The sequence below is a fragment of the Dama dama genome, chromosome 21 (assembly GCF_033118175.1).
Source record: "Dama dama isolate Ldn47 chromosome 21, ASM3311817v1, whole genome shotgun sequence".
Taxonomy (NCBI): Eukaryota; Metazoa; Chordata; class Mammalia; order Artiodactyla; family Cervidae; genus Dama; species Dama dama.
In genome coordinates, this window is record NC_083701.1 from 8,581,417 (window position 1) to 8,590,772 (window position 9,356).

The window sequence follows — 9,356 nt, forward strand, 5'->3', positions numbered from 1 at the left end:
TATGTATTTCAAAGGTTCATATTCACTGAGCTGTGAAAACTGCTCTATTCCCAAGTTATTTAAAAGGACAAAAGCTGCATTGTCGGCAGCAGTCTTTGGCCTAAATCTGAAAAATAACGAAGCAGTAAACTGGTCTTAAATTTCTTAGGGGTCCTATAGAAATGAGGCAGTCAGTGGAGGGTGGGGTTCTGACCACGTGGTGGCAGAGCTGAAGGCATGAGAGACAGGCCTAAAGATGCTCTAGAACTTGCACGAGGCTGGTGCATTGGTGTCATGTAAATCTTGCCTTGGAAAGAAAAGCAGGACATTGGTATTTTCACTTCTCTGGTGCGGCTATCACAGGAACGCATTTCGGTGCTCACCCCATCAGACGTCTTCAATATGCTGTATGGAAACAAACACCAAGCAAATGAGAATAAACATAAGCAGAGACTCAAAGGCAGACTGAGGCAAGGAAAAGCTTCATAGCAAAAACAAGAAAGAAAGAAAAAGAAAAAAGGGAAGGCTTTCAGAGATGCCCTGATTGGAAGCTGTTGGCATGCTAAAGTGGTAGGTGTTCCAGTTAGCTGGTGGGCTGGTACATGGAAGACACTCCAAGCCTCAAGTCTTGCACTTGGGTGAAGAGCTTCAACAGTCAGGCCTGCCTGAAAATGGGATGCTTCTGACATAATTCAAACATTAGTGGGAGGTGGAGGATTTGCGGGTACTTGGGCTCCACAGTCGCCATGCTGCCCTGACACAGGCTACAGCTGAAGAAGGCTAACTTCCCTCCTTGAACCAGTTCAAGGACAGTGCATATGATTCTGCCTAGGGCAGTGGTTCTTAAATCTGTCTCCCTGTTTAAAACTCTGGGGAACTTTAAAAAATGATAACCAGCTCCAGGCAAGACAAATCGGAATTTCTCAGGATGGCAGTGGGTCATTTGCTAATATCTCCTAAGAGCTCCTCAGATAAATCTGATACAAAACCCACTGGATTAAAAATGTCTTCCCCAGAACAGTATCACTGGTCTAAGAGGAAGTGAGAAGGGTCATTCCAAGGGAAAAAGAAATGGCTTTCTATTTCCTAATAAGATCAATGGGAAATAATTAATCCCAAGGGAGCTAGCCACAGTAAAATGCGCATGCAGGGTCTGAGGCACTAATTTTGACTGTACTGGATCAGAACTGAAGTTTGGTTTTGGCAAGGAAATCCAGTGCTCTGTTTCAGTAAAATGTGTCACATCGCTAAATGGGAATATTTTCTGTAGACTTTCTCATGTAACAGGGACTGTGTTCATAGCCAGTCCTTCAGTTCTCCAGGGGCTGTTCTGGTAACAAAAGTGACTGATACATATTAAAGAAACAGAGAGACAGAGATAAGTATATATATAGAATATAAAGGAAAGTATAAAGAAAAAGTGTGAAACTTTCCTCTAATTCCAGCATATAAAGCTAGCCATTTTTACAGGTTTACTGTAATACATGTACTTCTCAGTTGGCTCAGGCAGGAAAGAGTCCACCTGCAATGCAGGAGACTCAGGTTTGATTCCTGGGTGGGGAAGATCCCCTGGAGGAGGGCGTGGCAACCCACTCCAGTATTCTTGCCTGGAAAATTCCATGGACAGAAGAGCCTGACAGGCTACAGTCCTGGGGTCACAAAAGAGTCAGACACGACTATGAAAGTGAAAGAGAAAGTTGCTCAGTCATGTCCGATTCTTTGTGACCCCATGGACTATATAGTCCGTGGAATTCTCTAGGCCAGAGTAATGGAGTGGGTAGCCTTTCCCTTCTCCAGAGGATCTTCCCAGCCCAGAGATGGAACCCAGGTCTCCTGCATTGCAGGCAGATTCTTTACCAGCTGAGCCAACAGGGAAGCCCAACACAATTGGGTGACTAACAACTTCACTGTGACATATACAGACAGCATACGCAGTAATCATGTGTTGTGTGTGTATATATGCATACACGTTGTTGTCTGTTTAAACTTCTTTTCATCTATCTGTATGTTAGGCTCCGTATGAAGCACTTTTGGTTAACTATTTTTTGAAACCTCAAAACAGAAGAGACTTTTTTCACTTCGAGTGACAGTAACAATACTTACCTCGTGGAATCATTCTGTGTCAACATTAGTCAACAGACAGAAAAATACTTGTAACAGTTTCTGACATATACTGAAGCTTCAGTAAGCGTTATAAAGAGAAAGAAAAGAAGAGAGAGAGCGAGGGAGGGAGGAAATTTGCTCAAGTTAGAAAGAGGCAGAATCAAGATGAGAACTTAGAGCTGGATATCTTACCTGACTGCTGACATGTGGTCTGGATAATAATTAGTTTGACAGTGGGGAAGATGTTCTATGATTGGCAGGGTACTTGGCAGCACCCCTGGCCCCTCCCCAATCAATGCCAGTAATCAAAACGTTTCCCCAGAGCAAGGTAATCAAAAACATTTCCAGATGCTGCAAAATATCCCTGGAAGGAGAAAAATCACCTCCAGTGAAAACCACTGACCTGAATCCATAGTATTCTAACTCCTGTTCTTTCAGCAAAAAAAAATTTTAAACAAATGCACATATCCAAAAACATAAATGAGATCCAAATGCATATACAATGATGTGTTCTGCCTTTTCACTTAATGTCACGTTGCAATAATTTTTCCATGTCATTAAACGTTCATTACAATTGTCATTTTCAGTGACTGTGTTATATTCCTTTTTGAACATATTATCATTATTTTAATGGCACACTTATGAAGTAGATTGTTGTCAAATTTTGCTGTTATCACTTATCCCCCTGAACACATGTGCACATATATGCTCAAGTGTAAACATATCCTGTCCACATTTTTTTCTTTTTTCCTTGGGAAAATGTCTCAGAGTAAAGTTACTGGAACAAAATAATTGAGATCTTGAAGCTTCCTGATAAATATTGTCAAGTTGCTTTCCAAAACAGCTGTTCAAATTCACAGCCCACCAATATTCAGGTCAGCGTCTGAACTGTGCTAGTTATGGGTGGCAATATGGTTTTGATTTGCACTAAATAAAAGGGTTGTTTAATCCTAAACTTCATAAAAGTTTAAAAAAAAGAGTTAATAAAATAGGACTCATGATAAGAAAAGATACATGGTATCTTTCAGGGTATGATACAGGGTCATACAGCCAGGATGGATACCTAATGCCCAACCACTCAGGGGGATGACAGCCACGTCTTGTATAAATGGAGTGACTTCCTTTTGTAATATTCTAGAATCCTTGCAGTAGGCAGATAAACTGTTGCTTCACTTCTCCGTGTTCTGCTTTGGGCAGAAACACAGTCCTGTATCAACTATTGGAATTTCTGGGCTCTGGTGTCCTAGCTGCATCTGGGGTGTGGATTCAAACCTCTCTGCAGATTCATGGGCCCCAGTGTTCTAGAACTTTCTGACTCCAAGCCCTCAGTTATTCTTAATATTTCTATGAAGAGCACATGGATTTCTCCAACAGTATAACCAAGGGCAGAGTAGTTGAGCTAATAAAAAAGGCTGACTAATCCAAATGGGCTTTTAGCACAGCCTGATAGAACTGAACATATACTTTTCAGATTGTCTTTTGATAAGTGTTATGGACTGAGTTGCATCCCTCCAAAATCCCCTTAACCCCCAGTACTTCAGAATGTGACTGTTTGCAGATAGGGTCTTTAAAGAGGTAATTAAGATGAGGTCATATGGATAGGCCCTAATCCAATCTGACTGGCATGTTATAAGAAGAGATTAGGACACACACACAGGAAAAATCACATGAAGATGCAAAGAGAAGGTGGCCACCTACAAGCCAAGAAGAAATGAACCTAGCCAACACCTTGATCTCAGACTTAACAGCTTCCAGAGCTGTAAGAAGATAAATCTCTGCTGTTTGAGCCACCCATTCTGTGGAACTTTATTATGGCAACCCTAGAAAACTAATACAATAATAATGGAATTTCAGTGACTTTCACTGAACACTGTCTTGGTCTGAGCCTCTATTTCAGGTGCTGTAGAGGATAAACAAGATACTGCTCTAAGAGTTTAGCGTCAAGAAGAGAAGATGTTAAAACGTACACAATTATCTAGAATGGCAGGCATAAAGTTAAAAAAAAAGTCTATTATAAAGTGTGTCCAAAGACTTCAAAGCAAGGAGACAAGCATGTAGCAACATTGCCCAGTACTTAGTGTGGGCCAGGCACTGTTCTAAAAGTGCTTTACTTAAAGCTAACTCACTCAGTTCTCAAAATGCTCTTTCTAAAGTGGCATCATCATTAAACAACATGTCCAAATCCCAGAGCTAGGAAGTACAAGAGTTAAGAGACAGACCCCACTAGCTGGGCCTAGAGACTGTGGGCTTAGAGGCTCTTTCTCCTGAGTTGGGGTTAGGGAGAGCCTCAGGAAAGACAGATCTCCCAGACAGAAGGGCTTCTGAGTTATGCTGGACAATTTGAACATTACTAAGGAGGCAAGAAGGCTTTACTGGTGGCTCAGCAGTAAAGAATTACCCTACAATACAGAAGACGGCCTGAAATGTAGAAGACACATGTTCCATCCCTGGGTTAGAACGATCTCATGAATCGGGAAATGGCAACCCACTCCAGTACTCTTGCCTAGGAAACCCCATGGACAGAGGAGCCTGGTGGGCTACAGTCCATGGGGTTGCAAAGTGTCAGACAAGACTTAATGACTAACCACCACCACCAAGGAGGCAAGACGGGACCAAAGCATATTTTTCAGCAGGGAACCCACATTGTTAAAACTAAACCTTAAGAAGATGAATCTAGTAGCACCAAGTTGGAGGGAGGAGGCACAGGAAGTAGGGGAACAAAGACTGATGGTTAACATTCATCCAGGTTTGCAGTAGTAGCGCCATGAGGGGACAGATGTCGTGAGATAAATAACCACGTTATGGAGCTTGACACTGTGCTTCCATCCTCACGCTGGCCCAGAAAGGGGGCTATTGACATCCAAGTTAGCAGATAAAGAACCCAAAGCAGAGAGGAGTTAGATGTATGGCCCAAGAATTCACAGCTTGCGAGAGACAAAACTGGGATTTAAACTCCCATCCATCAGAATCCGAAGTCCTTATACTTTCTGTCATCTCCATGCATAATAGGCATCCATTCCCTGCTGGCTGGGATGGGACTGGAACAGCTGACTCAGAGGTTAGAGATGGATCTGGACCAGACAGGCAGAGAGAAGCTTCTGGTTTGCTCTTTTCTTCCACAGCAGGTGCAGGGTTAACCGGCATGAAGGCATCATGTACTGTTGTTTCTTTGTTCAGCTACAATCTGACTTTCACTCCTGCTGGGGGACTTTCACGTCCCCCAGGGACAGTTCCTGAGGCTACAGTCTTTCTGTTGACTAGGAGCAGTGGAGTTTTGCCCCTGAAAGAGGCCCATACCCTGCAGGATTGGACTGTGGAATCTTTACTCATGTTTGGAGTGCCTGATGCTTCTTCCAGAATCACAGAGGGAAGCTGGTATCTGTTGGGAGGAAAATGGTGTAGATGGAGCTCTAGGCTGGATTGTAGCTCTTAAATACACACACACATGCACACACACAAAGAGGAACAGGCGTTGAATAACATACTATCATAGACTGATGAGATAAATTGGAGACTCAAAGTTTATTTATTCTCTCAAAAAATAATCTTTATGAGTAGTTACCGTGTCACTTGTCATAGGATCACTAGTGATAATAGGTTCTAGGTGAACAATTAAAAAGCCTCATATGATCATATGATGTCTTGTTATCATGGGAGCAATATAGCAACACCTTTGCCATATTCTATCAGTTACAAGTTATCACAAGCCCTGGCTGGGGAAGGGATTATATAAGAACATGAAAACTGGGAGATGGGGTCAGAGGGGCACTTTAAAGTCAGTTCAAGACAGAAGCAGAAAAGATACCTATGTTAGTCAGGATTCTCCAGGGAAACGGGAACAACAGGCTGGAGAGAGTAAGATATGAAGGTTTGTTATAAGGAACTGGCCCACGTGATCTTGGAGGCTGGGGAATCTCAAGATCTGAAGTTGTCACCTAGAGAAGCCAGTGGTGACAGGTCCCACTTTGAGCTGGGACTGTCTTTGGAATTGAATAAAAACCATCCTGAGTCTCAAGACTGCCAGCTTTCAGGCAGGAACTGACACCATTGGGTTTTCTGGGTGACACAGCAAAGTTCAAACTAGGTAATATTAAAAGTCATCAGAGAAAAAGATAGCTTACCTACAAAGGAATGGCAATTAGACTTAACAATAGACTTTACTTCCCCACAATAGACGCCAGGAAAGAGGAAGTATCATCTTGAAAGCGTTGAGGCAAAATGACTGAAAATCTAATAAAAAGACAAATAAATGATAGCTATCAACTTTTGAGAACTTAGTATGGCGTCCTGGAGGTCTGTACTCAGCAGTACGATCATTTCGTGAGAGAGAAATACAGATGTTCAGAGAGCCAAGGCGTCTGCTAGTCACTGGCTTTCAGAGGAAAACGAAATCTGCAGGAGTGTGGTAGGGATGGAGAAAATGAAAGTGAACACAGAAATTTATAAAATAAATGGCTAAATATTTTTAACCATTTATACATTAATGGTAATGACTGTTTTGTGTTTTTAAAATGGTGGAATTTAAAATGACAACAAGATACCAAGCATTTAATATGGAAAGTGTCTGAGAAAATTTGTGCCTCTTTAAAATGACTGAGATGAAGAATACATTTAGAACTTGTTAGAAAAATGATTAGCTGCATGTGACTATTGGAAATACGTATGAACACCAGAAAGGATAAAAATATTCATCATCACATGGAGAACATGTATTGTACACCTACACTGGGGAAGCCCTGTTTTATACATTGATTATGTAAGAAAAAACAAGACAGAAAAGTCTCTGGCCATGTGGATTTATTCATTTAAATCAAAGTGTGTTCTTACAGTAACTCTGGTTATGTGTGACAATGCAGGGACACCTACTTCAGATTTTCTTTCTAGAAATAGGAGGTATACATAAATCATAAATAGGGCCTGCAGCTCATGGAGGAAGAATAAGAAAGTCTTTTTTTTTTTTTTTTTTTATCATCATTTTTTTCAGCACTTCATGGCATGCAGGATCTTAGTGCCCCGACCAGAGATTGAACACCATGCCCCTTGCACTGAAAGCACCAAATCTTAATCACTGGCCCATCAGGGAAGTCCCAAGAAAGTCTTCTCGGTGAGACTCTCAATTCCGCTGTCCTTAGCGTTTACAGGACACATGTCTTCTCCCCATGGGTCTAACATGAGGATTATCAGTGGCTGAGCTTTAACACGCAGACACAACTGAACACTAGAAGGTGAGAGGTGAGCCAGGCCAGGCAGGTATGGGGCCGGGGAGAGGGGCAGACCATGGAGAAACCCGAAACAGAGTGGGCTCAGGTGAGCAGGTAATGGAATCAAGCTCCAGTCTGTCCTCTGTTCTGAGCAGCTTTGAACAAGCCTGCTACCTTCTCTGAGCCTTAATGTACTCATATGCAAAAATCACCAGCTCCTGAGTTTACTGTGAAAACCACATGTAGTAAAGGACATGATCACTCCCTAGTAGGAGCTCTCAGCGAATCAATAATAAGTGTCCAAATACTGATGGGAGGGCCCTCAGGTATGTTTTGTATTTCTCTCAGCATGGTTTAAATCCTTGGAAGGTATGTGCTGGTTCTTTTGCATGTTTGGATTCCTTAGTATTGCATGAGAAACATGGTCATTTCTCAACACATATTCCTTAATTGAAGTAAATGAAATGAAATTGGATTGTATTGGCAATCTAAACATGATACAGTTAGGACACAATAGAAGACGCCACCTCATTAAGGGCTGGTTTTCCTGTCTTTTAGAGAAATATCATAGCAATTCAGAGAAGAGGGAGATTAAAGGAGGTTCACCAAGCATTTATGGGAGACATGTGTTTATTGAACTGTTCTGTGCCCGGTATCAAGCCAGTTTCTCTTCCTAAACTCTACCTCCTAGCAACATGTGGGAAAAGTACTACTAACTCTATTTTACAAAGTGAATCTAGGAGTTCAGATAAGCAAAGTATCCCAAAGTGACCATGGGGAAAGCATCCGGAAAAGGGGTAAAGTAAGCAGCCAGCTGTCTGTCCCCCTGCACCCCCACCCTTGTCACTCAGCCCCCAGCTGGGGCTGGGGAGGACGCCTCTGCTTGCTTCCATTTATTTCTATTTTGTTTCTTCTGCTGCATTGGCTGAGATGCCCTCAAAATGCCCATTTTCAATTATAGCCTGCAAGTCTCTGCTTTGAAAAAACACAATTTATTTTCCCAGTCAGACCAAATAGAAAACATAATTGTGTGTTTAAATACTAATTAACCTTTCACAGCTGTATGCTTCTCTCTCTCTCTCTCTCACTTATTCTCAGCAAATCCGCAGGACAATTCTCAACACGATTTCTTTCCTTGAGTCCACCACGTGGGAGGTCTGTCGATGATGGCTAGGAGGAACTCTGCACTTGAATTAAACTCCTTTAGAAAAAGGGGATGACCATGGGTGTGATCACTAATGTGCTTTTGTCTCTGCATGGAGAATTCTAAGCTCCCCTCACCATAGGGTTTGCACGGGCCATTCCAAAGATGGTTCTATGGAGGTCCCCATAGATACCATTCCCATTGACCATATTATTTCCCCCTGTCTGAAATCTCTGGTTGTCCCCAAAGGGCATGGACTTTGAAGGCAAACAGCCTGTACATGTAAATGAACTTCCTGCATCACACAAACGCTTAGAGTTTAATCTCATTAATCACTGCATGTCAACATCAGTTTCCTCAGGCTGCCTCGCATCACTCATTCAATGGTTCCCACTGTTTTGCCTTGAGAAAATGACCTGAGGATTTGCTCTCCAGGGGAGTCCATAATCCCTCCCTTGCACCTTTTCCCTTTAGTAACCAAAAGTTTGTTTTTGACGTCTGTGAGTCTGTTTTGTAAGTAAGTTTTGTTTTAGGTTCCACATATAAGAGATTTCATATGATATTTGTCTTTTTCTGTCTGACTAATTTCACTTAGTATGATAATCTGTAGGTCCTTGGGTAGCACTAGAAGTAAAGAACCCGCCTGCCAATGTAGGAGACGTAACATTCTCGAGTTCGATTCATGGGTGGGAAGATCTCCTGAAGGAAAGCATAGCAACCTACTCAAGTATTCTTGCCTGGAGAATCCCATGGACAGAGGAGCCTGGCAGGCTACAGTCCCTCAAGTCACAAAGAGTCAGACATGACTGAAGTGACTTAGCACACGTGCAGGCCCTTGGGATTAACATATACACACTACTACATATAAAACGGGCTTCCCTGGTGGCTCAGAGGGTAAAGAATTCACCTGCAGTGTGGGAGACCTGGGT